The sequence below is a fragment of the Phyllostomus hastatus genome, unplaced genomic scaffold, assembly GCF_019186645.2.
Source record: "Phyllostomus hastatus isolate PE091 unplaced genomic scaffold, TTU_PhHast_1.1 phas_contig_159, whole genome shotgun sequence".
Classification (NCBI taxonomy): domain Eukaryota; kingdom Metazoa; phylum Chordata; class Mammalia; order Chiroptera; family Phyllostomidae; genus Phyllostomus; species Phyllostomus hastatus.
The window spans coordinates 5,291,072-5,310,302 of record NW_025333640.1 but is presented as its reverse complement, the minus strand read 5'-3'; positions in this window follow the sequence as shown (position 1 = coordinate 5,310,302).

Here is a 19,231-nt window from a genome sequence, read left to right as displayed (position 1 = left end):
CAAGGGACTCAGACAACTTTGGGAGCAAGAGGTGGGAGTTGGGAAAAGGAAAGGAAGGAGGTAGAGGAGGAGAGAGGTAGGGAGACACACAGAGACAGACAGACAGAATGTACACGTGTGCAGGTTTAATAGCTGTTCCAGCAGTACCTGAGGGGAAAGAAAGCCTGGAGACTTGTAACAGAATAGATTTCAAAGGACTGGAAAGAAGAATCAAAATGAACTTTGAAACATTTAATTAAGACCACGAAACACTTACTGTCTTCGGAAAAGAGAAAAGTGTCTCTAAATGTATTTATAATGGGATCTTCACACTTTCTCCCTTGGTCTGTTTTTGTGGCTTCTCTGACGGTTAATGGTACTAGATGTTAAATGTATTTTTTGTTAAATATTGTTTTGATATATTGACCTTCTAGAAATATTACATGGCATTTATTTAATTTTAGATTTTTTTCTTTATAAATACCCAAGGGAAATTTTATAATCTTAACGTTGTATTTCAGGAGAAGAAGACAGACGTGAAGGGCTTATGATGTGCCTGCTGTGTGGCTGGCACTGTGCCCACATTACCAGATCTGGTTTACTCAGCACCGTGACCCCACACGGAAGGCATGGTTCATGCACCCATTTCCCAGAGCAAGCTGAGGGTCTCAGAGACAGGATAGAGGATAGTGCCCAGGTTCCTTCTCAGAGGCAGAGCCAAGATCTGAATTTTAAACAGCTTGACAACAGAACCCATAATCTTTCCAAAACACCAAGAACATTCTAGCTCTGCCTTTCTTGAAGAGTTTATTTATTTATTTTTAGAGACAGGAAGGGAGGGAGAAAGAGAGAAAAACATCGATGTGAGAGAGAAACATTGATCAGTTGCCTCCCACATGCACCCCAACAGGGGACCAGGCCACAGCCCAAGCATGTACCCTGACTGGGAATCAAACCTGTGACCTTTTGTTTTGTGGGACAACACCCAACTCTCTGAGAGACATCAGTCAGTGCTGGCTCTGCCTCTCACAGGCTGAGAAAACTTGGGTATGTTGTGCAGCCTTTATGAGGCAAAGTAAGTTATACTTTGTCACTCTGCCATGATGCTGACATCACTCATCCTAAGTTACACTTCGAATTCCGAAGGAAATGCTCCTGGGAACCTTAAAATGAAGCACACTAGTTATTGGGTAAAGGAGGGCTACCGTGTGTATCTTTTTCTCTGACTGCCTTCAAGATCTTCTCTTATTTATCTACTTAGGTTCTCGGATCTTGAACCTGCAGTTTGATGTTTTCTGTTATTCTTGGGGAAAATGTCCGTTATTTTTCCCTTCATCCTGTATGCTGCCTATAAGAAACACACTTTAAATATAAAGGCATAAAAAGATTTAGAGTAAAAGGATGAAAATATTGATGTGTACAAGAATGCTTGGTTTTATTTTGAGAAATATTTATTATCATGAGATAGAGAAATAAATTTTAAATAGCGACTGCTTTGTCCCTCAATAAAATTCAAGAAGTTATGAACCAAATCAAAGATTTTAAAAAATGATAAGAAAACAGAGTAACATGAAATGGACTGAGAAGAGAAAGGAAGAAATATGGAGATCTATGATACTGGGAAGTATTGAAGGAAAATAAAAATGCGTATTAGAATAGGACATGTACTAAAATTGGTGAGATAAATAAGTGAATAACTCACTATATATAGTTTAAGCCAAGTGTAATACAAGCTTGAAATTTTCTCCCCGAATGCAGAGGACAAAAGAGAAATAAAAAATTTAAAGTGAACAATAAATAGAACATGCAATGTATTAATCTATATTCTCTTGGTACGGATCACAGAAATTTATCTCAAACCAATGGAAGCATCAAAGGGAATTTATGGGCCCACATAATAGGGAGGGCTCAGCGCACTCTAGGCTGCAAGCGTGTCTATATACTGCTGTTTAACAGCTGTCTGTCCTAAGCCATTCCTACAGTGGCTTCCAACAGTTTTTCTTTGTTTGCTTGCTTGTTAATGGCACTGGCTGCACACTCATTTTAAAGAGAACATTCATTTACTTATTTACTCATTTCTCATTGACGGTATTAAATGCAGTTAAGGTAGATCCTCGGGAAAGAGTCTATGGGAGACTTACTTTATAGACATTCACTTAAAAACCAAATATGGTTTGATTTCCACCTTCTAGTTTCTACTTTTCTGCCTTGGCTTTCTATTTGGCTTTGAGAATTCAACAAAACATTTGTCATTAAGTCCCACTGGGTCTGGAACGTTTTTCCATTGAGATGAGAATGGGAGTTTATTACTGTGCAAATTCTGTGTGATCACGCCGAATTTCTTCCTGGAAATGGGGAAGGTACTTGAGGTGGGCAGATCTTGACGTTCTGATTGCCTGGCATTGCATCGCAAACCAGCCTGGAGCATGCAGGAGAGGGGATAAGCCACCAGGTGGTGCTCTTGGCTCTTGCTGGTTTCACTCTGGGATCTTGGGCAACAGTTTTGCAAAAACAGAGGTTGCTAAGCCAGAGCTCTGCACTTTGGTAATTAGGAACAGGTTGCTATGGTGATAGAGGATGTTTATGCCTTTGTAAGAGCCAATGTCTATAAACTATCAGATTGCTTCCTTTAATGATAATGGCTGGCATAACAAGGTCATGAAAATCCCCTAAGATTGTGCAAATTTCTTTTTTTAATATATTTTATTGATTATGCTATTACATTTGTCCTATTCCCCCCTTCACTCCCCTCCATCCTGTACACCCTCTCCCACCCACTTCCCCCCCTTTAGTTCAAGTCCATGTGTCATACTTATAAGTTTTTCAGCTTTTACATTTCTCGTACTATCCTTACCCTCCCCCTGTCTATTTCCTACCTACAATCTATGCTACTTATTCTCAGTACCTTTTCCCCCTCTCTCCTCCTCCCACTCCCCTGTTGCTAACCCTCCATGTGATCTCCATTTCTGTGGTTCTGTTCCTGTTCTAGTTGTTGGCTTAGTTTCTTTTGGTTTTGCTTTAGGTGTGGTTGTTAATCATTGTGAGTTTGCTGTCCTTTTACTATACATATTTTTTTATCTTTTTTTCTTAGAAAAGTCCTTTTAACATTTCATAAAATAAGGGCTTGGTGATGAACTCCTTTAACTTGACCTTATCTGAGAAGTACTTTATCTTCCCTTCCATTCTAAATGAAAGCTTTGCTGGATAGAGTAATCTGGGATATAGGTCCTTGTCTTTCATGACTTGGAATACTTCTTTCCAGCCCCTTCTTGCCTGTAAGGTCCCTTTTGAGAAATCAGCTGACAGTCTGATAGGAACTCCTTTGTAGGTCACTGTCCCCTTATCTCTTGCTGCTTCTAGGATTCTCTCCTTCATTTTGACCTTGGCTAATGTAATTATGATGTGCCTTGGTGTGTTTCTTCTTGGGTCCAACTTCTTTGGGATTCTCTGAGCTTCCTGGACTTCCTGGAAGTCTATTTCCTTTGCCAGAATGGGGAAGTTCTCCTTTATTATTTGTTCAAATACATTTTCAATCTGTTGCTCTACCTCTTTCCCTTCTGGTACCCCTATAATTCGGATGTTGGAACGTTTAAAGATGTCCTGGAGGTTCCTAAGCTTCTCCTCATTTTTTTGAATTCTTATTTCTTCACTCTTTCCTGTTTCATTGTTTCTTTCTTCCTTCTGGTCCACTCTATTGTTTTGAGTCCCAGTTTCCTTCCCATCACTGTTGGCTCCCTATGCATTTTTCTTCATTTCTTTTATGGTAACCTGCATTTTTTCATCTAATTTGCGACCAAAATCAACCAATTCTTTGAGCTTCCTGATCACCAGTGTTTTGAACTGTGCATCTGATAAGTTAGCTATCTCTTGGTCACTCAAAATGATGAGTTCTGGGGCACTGATTTATGCTTCTATTTGAGCCATATCTCTTTCTCTCTCTCTCTCTCTTTTTTTTTTTTTGGTCTGGTCGCTCCTGTTATGGTGAGGGGTGGAGCCTTAGGTGTTCACCAGGGTTGGGCACCCCAGTCGCTAGATTGTGACATTATATGTGAGGGTGGGGGTAGGAGGGAACAATGGCGGTAGCTCCATTCTCCGTGGGACCTCAGTCCCTTCCCTGGGATCCTTGGTTGTGCGCTCTGCCCTGCTCCACAATCACCACCTCACTGGGTCCGCCAGCTGCCACTTGCGTACTCAGGGTCCACCCGCTGCGATCTTATGTACCCCAGATGCCTTACACACTCCTGGCTGCCTTATGTGCCCAGTTCTCCCTGTTCTCCGCTCTGCGACCCCGCGCCTGGCTGCTTGTCTCCGCCCCTCCTACCGGTCTGAATGAACAGGTCTACTTCAACTTCTTGGCTGTCCGACTTCTATTCAGATAAATTTTCTGTCAGTTCTGGGTGTTATTCTGCCTCTAAATTGTTATTGTTCCAATCTTGGTTGCGCGTGGAGGTACGGTGTGTCCACCTATGCCTCCATCTTGCTGGAAGTCTGACAAAGAGAGCAGATTGTGCAAATTTCATTGGTTGCTTCTCTTTATAGGTTCTTCTGTGACTCATGGGCTGTAACTAGGGGGAGTCAAAGTGACAGAATGTACTTCTTTTAACACATTTATCTTCTTCCACATTGGATTTCAGACATTCCCATATCTGTTTTCTCCTCCTCATCAGAATGTCTCAATGTGTTTTTCATCAAAATACTCCATTAAGAAAGATAACATGGTCTAACAGGTTTGGGAAAGACTGCATACTACTGCTCTCAGAGATTCCCAGTACATACCAGCATATTAAAATCTATGCAAAATCCTGTTTTATTTCCAAAATGTCATATAACAATTGAACCCATTTTAGTAGAATAGTCATTAACACTTAGGGAATCTACCCTCATTTCATTCCTAAGATGTTAATGAATATCCTATGAAGAATGAGTTCAGTTATGACTGAACGTGTTTATGTAGAGCTGACCAACAGGTGTTGAGCTCCTTTCTGCAGCACAGGCCCAGCCAAGGCTTAGTGCACTGTGGAGGCTCAATAAATTGTTCCTTCTTGGAGATCCCAGATGGTGGCAGTTTAGGTGGAAGCTACGCTAACCTCCTCACAGGACCAAACTGGAATTACAACTGATTTATAGGAAAATCATCTTGAATAATCAGCTGAATACTAGCTGGAGAGAGGCCTTAAAATCAAGGACTTACAGAAGAAGCCACATTGAGGCTGACAGGAAATGCAGCAGCGTGAGAAGGCTGGCTGGGCTCCCACAGGTGGCAGCTTAAGTTCTGGAGGGATGCTTCAGCTGTGGGGGGTTCTCCTTGGGGAGTGAGAGGTCTAAACCCCAAGCTGGGCTCCCAAGCCTAGAGCACCAGAACTGAGAAAGGCACCCGCATGACATCCAGCTGTGAAAAGCAGTGAGGTTTCTGTCCACCAGGGAGAGCCAGCTAGAGACGCAGCCACACTCTTAAAGGGCCAATGCACAAAATTTTGTTTGCAGTCACTTACCCTGGGTTCCAGTGAAGGGGGAACAGAGAGGACTAGAGCCATGTGAGGAAAACCTGAGGTTGGTGGCTCTGGGAAGAGACCTGAAGGATCAGCTGCCAGGACCGCTGTGCTGAGTGATTTCCCGTACTGCAGAAGCATCTTGCTCTAGCAGAGCAATCTCCTCCATGCAGCATCAGCCTTGGGGGCAGCAATAGTCCCATCTGCAGGAATCCCTCTCACCCTACCTTATGGTGTAAAACCTGCTTAAGAGTACAGCTGGAGGCTCTTTCAGTGGCTAAGCCTAACAGGCAGACTCCAGGTAGAGGTGGATATCTGAGTACTTTGAGACTTTTGATGACCTGCCTCTGGGCCTAGTGCTGGTAAAAGCCAGGCTTGGTGCACAGTTTGGTCCTTTCCACATGCACCCAAGCCCAGCAGAGGGAGCCACAAGCTGTGGATCACAGATAGCTCCAAACAGATTGCCCACGGCCAGTCACAGGCAGCGTCTGTCAGAGGTCTGCACCAGAGTCTTTCTGAAGAGGCCCAGAATGAACATACCCAGTGGCCAGCTTCAGAATAACAAAGCAGGATCCAATAAGCTCCGCAAGCAGCATATCCACAGGGAGATCTCTGTGGGCACCAAACCCCGCCAAGGTGAATTCTGCTTCACGTGATCAGCACCTGCACAGCAGCTTGCACGCTGTGTTGGGGGCTTAGCCTCACAGTCATCCTGCCTAAGGGTTGATGCCAAGCATGAATGAGCCAACAGCAATCAGGACTCAATTACAACAGGAGGGCTCACACGACAGGCACAAGGGACACTCCCAGCGTTACCAGCTCCTTGACCAAGGAGACTCAACCACTGGGTCCCACAGGACACCTGCTACATTAGGCCACTCTGCCAACACTGGGAGTCATAGCAGATCTACCTAATACATACAAACACAAAAAGAAGCCAACATGGGGAGACAGGCAGGCCCCAAATGAAAGAATAAGAGAATTCTCCGAAAGAAGAATGAATGAAATGGAGGCAAGCAATTTATCGGATAGAGAGTTCAAAGGAATGAGTATTAGGATGCTCAACAGCGTGAAAAAGGGCTTGGAAACCATAAAAAGGGAACAGTCAGAAATGAAGAATGCAATATCTAAAATAAAGAATACACCGAAAGGAATAAACAATAGATTAGATGAAGCAGATCAGATCAGTCATTTGGAAGACAAGGTAGGAAAAAACACCCAATCAGAGCAGCAAAAAGAAAAAATAATTTTTAAAAAATGATAGTTTAAGAGACCTTTGGCATCGAGGACACTGAGCAGCACCCTGTCCTCTGCACTCAAGCCAGCAGCAGCATCTGCATCACGTTAGTTCATCAGCCTTTTCAGCCACCCCCTGAAGCAGGTGCCTCCTCCCTTCACGAGTCTGAAGCCTGTTTCTGACTCATGAGGAAACCTGGGGACAAGCAACTTGCCCCAAGTCATCCCATCAAATGTGTTCAGCTGCCTCCTGCTTTTTCACCCTTGGCCTCTCCTCTTCCTCCTTAAAGACCTCAGCAGACAGCTACTCAGAAATGTCTGAAACAATTGCCCATTTCCAAAGTGGATTGAAAAGCTACAGTGTTTACATTGGGATGAAACACAATTCTAAAATGTGTCTCTTCAAACGCCCACTATCACCCTCTGCCCCATTAGTAGACTAAACATTTCCTCAGAACCACGAACGTTTCTTTCTTTCTTTCTTTCTTTCTTTCTTTCTTTCTTTCTTTCTTTCTTTCTTTCTTTCTTTCTTTCTTTCTTTCTTTTTTCTTGCATTCCCCCCCACGCCACGTCAATGAGTCCAAAAGAGCAGTAAATGGCACAGACAAGGTGTCGAGACAGTTACTGTTTTGCCCACTAAAACCAAAACATTAGAGCTTTCAAATGTGTAAAATCTTTCCACATTTGAAAATGTGGTAGAAAAAAATAATTTACCTTCATTGTAGCAACACATTCCATAAAATACCCAGGGGTAAGTATGACAAGAAAATGTATCCATCTATATATACATGTGTACATGTGTGTTTTTGTGGCTACATGTATATTTACATGTATGTGTGTACTCATATGTGTGTGCACATAGATCACATTACTAAAGAATGGTGAATGGAAGCATGCACTATTACAAATCTACCAATTCTCCCCAAATTAATCTATAAATGCTATACACTGCTAGCCCAAATTTGAAGTATTTATTCTAACATTTAACGAGCTATTTGTGCAGACAAGATGAAAGAGCAACTCAGCATTAACAGCCTCGAGAACACTGCAAAAGGCAAAATGAAGGAAGAAATGTGCTCCAAGCTGCCAAAACGCACCAAAGAGGAAGGCATAGTAAAAGTATAGTATTTGTTAAAGAGAGAAAAACAAATGAAAAGGAGGGGCTTTAGAAACGGATTTGCATGTAGGAATTTAGTATTTTAAAAAACGACATTTTCAATTGCTGGAACATTAAGGAATATTCCATAAATGCTCTTGGGTCATTATGTAAACACGGCCAGATGAATAGAGAGGAAGTTTCATGGTGTCCACCAGGCAAATGAGAAAGAAGCAAAGTAAGTGAGAACAACAGAAGACGGCATCAGGTGAACACTACAAACACAGCCGAAGCAGGAATGGCAGGACCAGTTAGCAGGTTTCGGGGAGGAATCCACGTGCAGTCGAAGGCGGTAAAGGAGGGTGACCAAGAGGCAAAGAGCCCCTGGCATTCTATGAGAAACCGTGGGAGTCACTTGTTCACCAAAGACAGGCAATCACCTATGGTCACCTAATGTCTGGTACAAGAATGGCGCCACTCTGTCTTCTGTGCATGTTAGGAAACATAGGAGTTAAAACTTAAAAGGGTAATTGCTCCCAGGAGGTGTTTTGTCCCTTTGCCTATGCAGAGGGTTGCTATCTGGCCTTAACAAAATAATGTAACCCTTTGGGTCAGAGGCGCAGCCCAGTGGCCCGACACTGGGCCCTTGTTGCACAGGATGAGGAGGTGGCCATGCTCAGAGTGTGCCCCTGTTTCAATGAGTCGGGGGAGCTTCCCAGCCAGACTCCATGGAGGATTGGTTGGATCAGGGAGCAGATGGGAATGATGGAGTCAGGTGCCCCTGACACCATCCACCTCCTTATCCTGGTCCCTGGTGCAGTGGTCTTGAAAGTCAGAGCCACAGTAACAGTTTTGGCAGAGACTGTGGAAACAGATGCAATAAAAACTCCAAAGGTCACCTGTGGAAGAATGAGGGTGGCTGTGTTAGGACGGCTGATGGAGACTAAGGAGCAGCGGAAACAGAAAGCCAGGGAGATGGGCAGCACATAGCTGAGAGCCCGAGTATTGGCCTTGACAGTGAGCGTGCCTCGGTGCTTCACAAAGACCCCAAGGACTGCACGGTGACAACAGAGAAGCCAACAGCTGTGCAAGCCTAAGGAAGCGTCAAATGCCAGGAATGTCACAGCCTTCAGCAAGCCGTGGTCTCTCTCACAGCATGCACTGGCTTGCTGGGCACACTCTATAGGTCGGTCACTACCTGAAAAGAAACAAAGTCTCAGTGTTTCGGGGTTAGCCACTCTTCCCTCTTCCCAACACACGCACACAAATACAAGCTTTCTTCTGATGTGGTTATCAGACACTTCACATCAATAAACGCCCATGTTAAAACACCATAGTTTTATATCAGAATGCATTCAGCTTCAAGTAAGAGATAATTCAACTTCAAAAAGTCCAGTATTTGGTTGGTATGTTAGTTGTAGTTTTCCAGAAACTTGAGCATTCCAGGGCAAATCATTTCCGCGGCAGGCAGTTTCCCAGCACCCCAGAGATGGGGCGGAGGAAAGACGGGGAAGGGAAGGCAGCGCATCGTGGGCGTCGAGCATTGGAGCGCTGTGGCCAGCCAGAGCTTACTGGACTGGGGGGACTCCCATGAGCCGAGCCGGGAAGAGCACATTCCTCAGAGTCATCTGGGCAGAGAGGGAGGCAGCTGCCGTAGGAGTGCCACAGCACCTGTCAGCTGTCATTCCCGGCTGTGCCCAGGGCTATGAATCCTCTGTGTCAGCATTTCTCACTTTTTTCTGTAGAGGGGCAAAGAGTAAATATTCTAGGTCCTGTGGGCCATGTGGTCTCTGTCTGGACTCCTCAGCTCTGAGCTTGCAGCACCAAGCAGCCTTTGTTGAAAACGGGCGTGCTTTTCTCATTCCTATTTCTAAAAACAATATTAAAATAACACGTACCCTAACTGTAGCTAGTCACTTCAAATTGTTCTTCTATAGAAATCCCATTCTTTGATTTGCCTAACTTGATTTTTATGTTTCTGCATAACATGTTTACTTTGAAAGTAAATTTCTCTGATAAATGGTTGGAATTGCATTAAAGTAAAAATTATTTAGGAAAGTGATGGTGGAAAAACTAAAACACTACCAGCATTGCTAAGAGAGAGACTTACAATAGAGTCCAGAGGCCATTAGGGGAGTGGAGCCGTTTGCAGGTCTCGTGCCTCAGTTTGCAAAGCTGCTGTTAAGTGGCTACCCTGCTGCTCACCCCAGCTCAGTGCTGAGTGTGCACGTCCTGGAACACCAGCTGCCGCCCGGACACACGTGGCCCCAACCACCTCCTTGTAGGTTTCACCCTCTTGTTAAAGGTTGAAGCTAACCAAGCCCTTGTTACCTAGCTAGCAATCCCTCCTCTGCAGGGAGGAATTCTGCTGAGTGCTCTTTACCTTTACAGACCCTGCCTTCCTTTGTGCTCTCTGGCCACGGTGTAGTGGTTACCTGAATCTGTGTCTCCCAGCTTGCAACGTTCTTTTGCTCAAATAAATGTGTTTTGTTCTGTGTTACAGCCTGAACCTTTTCATTGGTTAACAAAAGAATACAGACTTCCAGAGTATTCAGATATTCCATTTTAGAAAAAAATTAATATAGCTAGGTTTCTTTATTTTCTTTTACATTTCTCAAACACAATTTCAGCCAAAATTAAAATCATTCTGTGCACAATAGACACAAACTGCCTGCTCAATATCCTTCTTCTCTTTTAACTAGCTATTAGAACCCCTACCTTGATTGACCGAAGCAAACTGTGACGAAGGTAAGCTAACCTTTGTCAGAGTGCACTCTGCCTCCCTCGCGGGGTGATGAGTCATGTGACCTAGATCAGGGGCAATTTGATTGTGTGTTCTTTTCCTCGCACTAAAGAAAACCCGCACATAATAAAATGCCACAGCTGACTCTCCCACCTCCCTTCCTGTCTTGAATGTGGATGGTGTGTGTTGTCAGATACTTGTACAAACATAATCCCACACAGTAAGTATATTAAACAAAAATTACATAGAGCCCTGGTCTCTTCTATCAGTAGGCTGAGAAAAGAGGGGAAAAAAAGCCTTTTATCTATTTTTGGAATCCTTTTAACAATACCAAATGTCAAGATTTTAGCTGCTGTTAGGTTCTCTGTCACTTTTCAGCTGAACACAACTAAAGAATTCTGTTCGTTATATTTTCATGTTTTGTGACTGAGCAATTAGTTTAACATTGTATCAACACATTATTACTGATATGTAGGAAAATCATTACTAATGATCTGGGGTTTTTAAAGATTTTATTTATTTATTTCTAGAGAGATGGGACCAGAGAGAGAAAGAGAAGGAAAGAAACATCCATGTGTGAGAGACACATCAACCAGTTGCTTCTCACATGTCCCCAACCAGGGACCTGACCTGAAACCCAGGCATGTGCCCTGACTGGGAACCAAACCAGCAACCCCTGGTTCGCAGGCCGGCACTCAATCCACTGAGCCATACCAGCCAGGACTGATCTGTTATTTTCACATCCCACTAATGAATCAGCTGTCCTTGCACTCCCATTTAGAATATTTTTTTGCATTATGTAAGTATATAGCAGCAGATCCCACTGGTTGCCTACCCAATAGCCATTCTGTCTCCTACCTAACCGTCATGGAGTTGTGCTTAGATGTTCAACTTCTTCCACGTAGCCACGTGTTTGAGGGGAGGGCCACAGGTCTAAACCGCTTTGGCTGGCCCCCGCTTCAAAGAGGTCTTTTGGTTGGACTGTCATAAAACCATAACAACTAGGTGCCCATACGCACTCATTATTCTGTTCACTTGCCTTGATGTGATGTTTGAAATAGCTGAGGCTTTGAGACCATGAGGAACCCAGCATGTAGACAAAGCTGAGGTCCCAAGAAGACAGAGCAAAACACCATGCATGCTTGATTGTATTTTTGAGCTCAGGTGCTAAACTCTCTAATCCTGGGGTCATCCTATCTCTTGCGGGGGGGGGGGGGGGTTGGGGGGATTGTAAGTAACAGAATGAAATGCATTTCCTCCTCCATCTTTATAACACAACAACTGTGCATTTTTTCCTGGCACAGAGAATCCTTATAGGCACTTGCTCTGGTCTCTTTGATGGAAGACGAGAAATGGCTTTTATTTTTTTAAGACATACTCAGTTTGTTTTTCTATACTTGTCCAGAAGCATCCTAAAGATAAACATACTTTATAAATATTTTCTCTCTTCCAGACCATCGCTCACTTCTGCAACATGATATTTCACTGGCAGAACATTTAGCAATATAAATAAATGAATCTGGTAAGAAGCAGTCATGAATTGCTCATTTTTTTATTTGGTAAGACTGGAGGAATGTACTTTAAATAAGATAAGGTTTTCTAAAATTATTTATCTATTCCATCATCATGGATGATCAGTCTTTCGACATTTCGTTCCAGAGATATTAATCTTATTCCAAATCTCTAAGTATGCCTCACAGAAGTATTTTTAAAGAGCTTTACCGAGTTCTGACTGGTATACAAAAGGCGTTATGTATTTAACATCTACACCCTGGTGTGTTCGGGGATAAGTATGCACCAGCCACTGCACGCAAACCCTTAAACCTGGTCATCACCTCCCAAAGCTTCCTCCTGCTGTGTTTGTTTTTACAGTTTACTTTTATTTTTTTCTTTTGTGCCAGAAACACCCCAAGATCTACCCTGCTAGCAAATTTTCAAGTATACGGTGCAGTACTGCTAACTGCAGGCCCGTGTTGTACAGGAGACCTCCAGAACCTAGTCTTATGAAACTTTCGTTGTTTCAGCTTCCATTGTTGAGAATTCCCTCTGTATTTTAACTGACAAATGCCCTCTTATTTTTTAAAAGCCCAACCCAAATATCACCTTTCCATAAAGAATTGTCTGCTTTAGCCACATAAGGCTGTTTTCTCACTTTTGTTCACTTTGCTGACTTCTAAGCCTCTTTATTCCGGTGCTTTTCCAGTTGCCCTGTTATCATTACGATACACGTCCTCACCGTGGATTCTGGAGGGCAGGACCTTTACATACTCAAGTCTGCACGCTCAGTTCATGGTTATATATATATATTTTTAAATAGTAAGAGTAGTTGACTTACACAGCTATGTTAGTTTCAGATGTATAGCACAACTTAGTGATTCAACCTTCATGTACCTCATGATGTGATCACCACAGTAAGTGCAGTAACCGTGGCCACCATGCTTAGGTATTATGACATTATTGACTGTGAATTGTACACTTTAAACCTATATCATTTTCTAAAGATTTTAGTTATTTATTTTTAGAGAGGGGGGAAGGGAAGGAGAGGAGAGAAATATCAATGTGTGGTTGCCTCTCACGTGCCCCCTACTGGGGACCTGGCCCAAAATCCAGGCCTGTGCCCTGACTGGGAATCGAACCAGTGACCCTTTGGTTCACAGGTGGGTACTCAGTCCACTGAGTCACACCAGCCAGGGTTAAACCTATATATTTTATCCATCAATAATATAACTGCAATAACTTCAATTTTTAAAAAGGATATTACTGACCGCATGCTCTGAGCTGTGCACTGTGCACTGGCTTCCTCATTTTATACCTGGAGGTCTGTGCCTCTCATTCACCTCCAGCTTTCTCACCCCGCCCCCAGGGCCCCCTCTGCTCCGACAGCCGGGTCTGTGGGGTTCTCTGGGTCTGTGGGGTTACTTTCCTGCTTTGTTTGTTCATTTTAGTTTCTTCAGGTTCCACACATTAGGGAACTTATACAGTATTTGTCTTTCTCTGACTTGTTTCACTTAACATAATACCCTCTAGGTCCGTCCATGTTGCTGACAATGGCAAGATTTATTCTTCTTTATTGCAGAGTAATGTTTCTATCTTGTACTAAAGTAAAATAGTGGACTATACCTGTTCACTTACTGAATCATTAGTTTGGGATTTTGTGCACCTACTATGTGTAAGGTACAGTGCTTGTTGCCTTGGGCATAGAAATATGAATAGAGGGCATGCTTTCAAGGCAGCCCCATTTTATTTTCATTGCAATTTTATGTACTGTATTCTACGAGCAAGGGAGGTATGCAGTGGCAGTAAAGCACTGAGTGTGTGTGCCTAACACAACACATGGCATTAAGGAATGTGGTCCCATGAGAACAGCAACTTCAGCAGAACCTAAGGTGAGTATAAAGAGGCCAGACTGAGGTCATGCCCAAAAAATAAATAAGTTACATATATCACATTCAAACTTGTTTAAGACAGAATAAAGAAATACTCTTAACAGTAAAACCCATGTTTTACAGCTGTTCCGTTTTAGTAGCCGGTATTTATAACCACCTTCTTTCCTTACCCATTTCACACCCACCCTCTTTGTCCACAGCAAGCACCTCGGCTGGTCACAGGGTTCTTTGCCTTGTGGGAGGCCCTGAACTCTCACTCCTGAAAGGCTTGAGCCATTAGTTGTCCTGCCTGGGTTGGTTTCTTACAGCCTTTATTGACTTTAATCACAAAGCATGATGATAAAAAGATATATCTTAAGGCATATTCCAAATCTCTAACATAGGCTGGCCTGCCTCCCTTGTGGGGCAGCGGGCCAATTTCCTCTTGATAATCAGGGTCAGTCACCCCAGCCAGTACCAAAATGTGATTCAGAGGCATTAGGTGACCAAAGTGCTGGGGACAGGCTTAACTTGCAAATCAATAGAATTAAAGCGTCTCCTGGTTCACAACCAGCTCGCTAGGAAATAAGAACTCTGAACCAGCAGAGCACAAAGTCACATGGACACACAACCAAAATTCTACTAGTGGGTGCCTGGGGGCAATAGCGGTCATATGAGTGGCGCACTCCCACTTCCACCCTTGATTACACCCCACATTACAATACTGTCTTCCACCCATGGCATGGCATGTCCTCCCAGTTATTTACAGTGTGTTTCTTTCATTTCTTCCAGCATTATTGTGTAGTTTTCAGAGGACAAGTCTTTCACCTCATTGGTTAAGTTTATTCCTAAGAATTTTATTCTTTATGATGCTACTGTAAACAGAATTATTTTCTTAATTTCTTTTTTGATTTCTTCATTGTTAATGTACAGAAATATGAATAATTTTTCCATTTTGATCTTGTATCCTGCAACTGTGCTGAATTCATTTATTAGCTGTCATATGTTTACATGTGTTTATGTGTGCACATGCATGTATGATCTTTAGAAGTTCCTACATATAAGAGCATGTCATCTGCAAACACAAATGATTTTACTTTCTCCTTTCCAATTTAGGTGACTTTCAATTTCTTTTTTCTGCTCTTTTCTCTCTTTTTTTTCCTGTTTTGGCTAGGACTTCCAATACTATGCTGACTAGAAGTGGCAAAAGCATCCTGCTCTTGTTCCCAATCTTAAGGGGAAAGTTTTCACACTTTTACCACGGAGTCTGAGGATAGATGTGGATTCTTCATATATGGCTCTTATTATGTTGAGGAAATTTGCTGTTATTCCCACTTTGTTGAGTGTTCTTATCATAAAAGGGTGTTTTTTTCAAATGCTTTTTCTCATCAATGCAGATGAGCATGCGCTTCTGCCTACCATCGCTCTGTCACTGTGGCGTGTTACATCGGTCACTGTCCATGTGTTGGGCCATCCTGGGACTCCAACAATCAGTCCCATTTGCTTATGGTGTGTGATCCTTTTCCTGAGCTACTAAATGTGGTTTGCTAGCTTTTTTGAGAATAAAAATATGAATGAATATTCATAAATGATATTGATCTGTAGCTTTCTTTTCTTGTATTGTCTTTGTTAGACTTTGGTATTAGGGTAATACTAGCTTCACAGAAGAGAAAGTGTTTCCTCCTCTTCAGATTTTGGAACCACTTGAGAAGGATTAGTGTTAACCATTTTTATATATTTGATAGAATTCAACAGTGAAGTCATGTGGTTGCTATATTTAACTATGTCAGAAAACTGTGGCTTTATTAGTTTTTTACATACTCTTTGCTTATGTGTTAAAATGGTGCACATTATGTTAATAAAAAGAAAATTCAATAAACAATTTAAAAATATCTTTCTAGACAGTAAGAACTTTTCTTTGTTGGAAAGTTTTTGATTACTGGTTCAATCCTCTTACTAATTATAGGAATATTCAGATTTTCTATTTCTTTGTGATTCCACTTTGGTAAGCTGTGTTTCTAGGAATTTGTCCATTTCTGGTGTCTCAGGCACCCAGCAAGGACTTTGTTATGGCAGCCCCAGCAAACTAATAAGGTTTTAAGGACCTTCTAATGTTTACCAATTAAGAAATGTCTTCTCATTCTGTGAATTATATATTAGAAATGAGTATTGTATTTTTTTTTCCTGTGGCAAAAAAAACTCCCCACACAAACCACAAAATTCACCCTGCCAACAATTTCACATGTATGTCGCAGTGCTGTTGACCACGTGCATGAGTGTGCAACAGGTTCTCAGAACCACACCACACCCTGAATGACTACAACTTTCCCCTCACACTGAACCCTCCCACCACCTCTGCCCCAGCTCTTTGCAGCCAACGTTCTACTTTGTTTAAATGCTTTTGATACCTCATCTAAGTAGAATCGCCCCATATTTGTCCTTCCGTGGCTGGCTGATTTCACTCATCAGGTACATGCCTATTGCAACATATGACAAGATTCCCTTCTTTTTTAAAGCTGAGTAATAGTTAATTGTGTGTGTGTACATATGCTTTTATACATATACATATACATATACACACATTTCCTTTTATAGCATTTTTGCTTACCCTTCCATCCATCAGCTTTCATTTAGGCTGTTCCCAACTCTTGGCTATTATGAATAATGTCGAAATGCATTTTCCCAAATGTTTTCCTGGCACTTAGTAAAATTTAAAAAACTTTCTATATCCACTAATATAATAATTTACCTTTCTAAATTTCTAAAATTTTAACATTTTCCTAGTTAGGATTTGCATGGATATCAGCTAATAATTTAAAGTTATCATATCAAATATTTTGGCTTGTAATGGTACTTGTGTATGTGTTCAGGAAATTTTCATATTTGGGAATAGTCTGATTCTTGAATATTTAGTAGAGTTTTTAGTAAACCTTTAGAATAGGATGTATCTTCCTAGATGTAAGGCAGACAATAGTAAAATAATAAAGTGATCGCTATATTTAAAGTGATCGCTATGTCAGAAAACTGGAGCTTTATTAGTTTTTTACATACTCTTTGCTTATGTGTTAAAATGGTACACATTATGTTGTTAATAAAAAGAAGATTCAATAAACAATTTAAAAATATCTTTTTAGACAGTAAGTAACCAGAGCAGGGGCGAGAGGGATAATGGGGGAAAACAGGGGAAGGGCCATGTACAAGGGCCAAGGAACTTGTATAAAGGACACATGGACAAAGCCAAGTGGGGTAGGATTGAGGGTAGGAGGCGGGAATGGGTGGGGCAGGGGGTGTGGTGGGGTGAAAATGGAGACAACTGTACTTGCACAACAATAAAAAATAAATAAAGCATAAAAAACCTGAAGCATCTTCTTGGAAGTTCTGTGTAATATGAACATTTTAGCAATATGCCACCAGCAACTTCCTCTACTGTAAAATATGATAGGTAATAGCCTGTTCCTTATGAGTCACTGTGAAAAAACTTAGAAATAACATATGTAAAATGGTTATCATCATGTACATTGGGAAGTAACACCCATTCATTTTTTCCACCAAAACGATCACAGATTTTTACTTTTATTCTTGAATTGTGCCATTTTCAAGATATATTCCATTGTTGCAAAGTGAATCATTTTTATAAATTCCTCTTAGAATTGATGACCCCTTTGAAACACAACTTCAGGTCTCCCTCCACATTCATCTCAACTAATACTTCAAGTCTTATAATGAAAGCCTTATAGCTGCCCCACTGCTTATTCAGACTTCCAGAAACAACTTCATTTTTCTGGTTGTAACCCTATTTTCTACATTAGCTACATGTACATCTTTTCCATTTTTTCAGCTTTTAACTTTTTCTCATGCTTTCCTTCTCTGAAAAAAAAATTAGCATGTACTTCTCTTACAGAATTTAAAACATAATTTACCTTGCCCAGTATAATTATTTAAAGAATTTCAAAAAATCAAAATTCAGTATTTATTATTAAACATTTACCATTTTATGACATGAATCTTATCCAGAGAAGTGCCATCAGGATAATATGAACACATTTTCTTCCTAATTTTTTCTTTTGACCTTTAAAATGCTAAACTTCCCTTGTTGCTTTGTTTTCTTCCTATCAATTCATCACTGGTTCATCACTCTGCACTAGAAATATAAATCTGTTTTCAGTGGACTCATATGCATGAGACAATTTACCAGCTTCAATTTTTTTCCTTGGGGACACCACTATATTTATCTGGAAGGACAGAGGCGAAAAGGATGTTTACACCTGGGTGTAGGGGAACTTATTTAGACATGCAGTATGTCTCCAGCAGTAAAGGCACCTGGAAAAGGTTGGACTCTCTGTGTTTAACCTTCTGCAACTGTTTAATTCTCTGCAGCCTGAGGTTTAGCTGACTACCCAGAAAGCCAGAACGCCACCCAGAGATAATTGTCAAGCCCCAGGAAATGGGTAATGAATGTATAGAGCTTGGATAACGTCTTGATGTTAACATAGAAATGCATTCATTGTTCTTGCAGGTGGTCTGCAGTGACTCCCCACCATATGGTTTTACTATTAACCCCTATAAAAAGGAGACCTTGTCCTGGGAGGGGGGTGGATTTATTCCCAGCAGCCACCACTGGAAACAAGCAGTTGCTTTACCCATGTAAGTTTCCCCTATCAAGGCTGCTCTGAATTTAATAAAGCTCCTACGAATTCGAGTAAGGCTATGTGTCAGTTCTTCGGAATTCATCCTGAATTTAGACTTTGGGGGATTTCCCCCAACACTGGGTAAAAGGACTGGGAGACAGTGGTGGGAGTAAGAATATTCTACTGACTCTGTGGCCATTTTTGAAGTGTTACTATGTTTATCTATGATGTAGTCCCTCCCCGTCAAAAAAAAACAAACATTTTTTAAAAATAAAACAGCGACAGTGTTAGATCCCTCTCTATTCGTTTGGGACAGCAAGTTGTAGAGAAATGTGAATATATGGTACGCTTTTACAAAGAAATTAAGAATAAAACTCCGCACAAAAATTTAAAATCATAAACATGAGCTTGTCATCCTATTAGGCTTTGTGAGGCTGTGTGAACCTGGTGGAAAAAGTGAGGAAAGATTTGTGGTTACCCTTCCTGTTACCTGTACAGTCTAGGGATCCTGGTAAAGCCCCACCATCAGCCTCGCCCTTAGAGCCGATTTTTTTCCCACTGTCCAACCCGCCTACTGTATTCCAGCCCCGTCCCTGCCTCATCCCCATCTCTGGAATTGGTCTTTCCCACCGTTCGTCGTACCTTCTACTCCAGCCTCGCCCCCAGGTCTGGTACCCACCCGCAATCTTAACCAC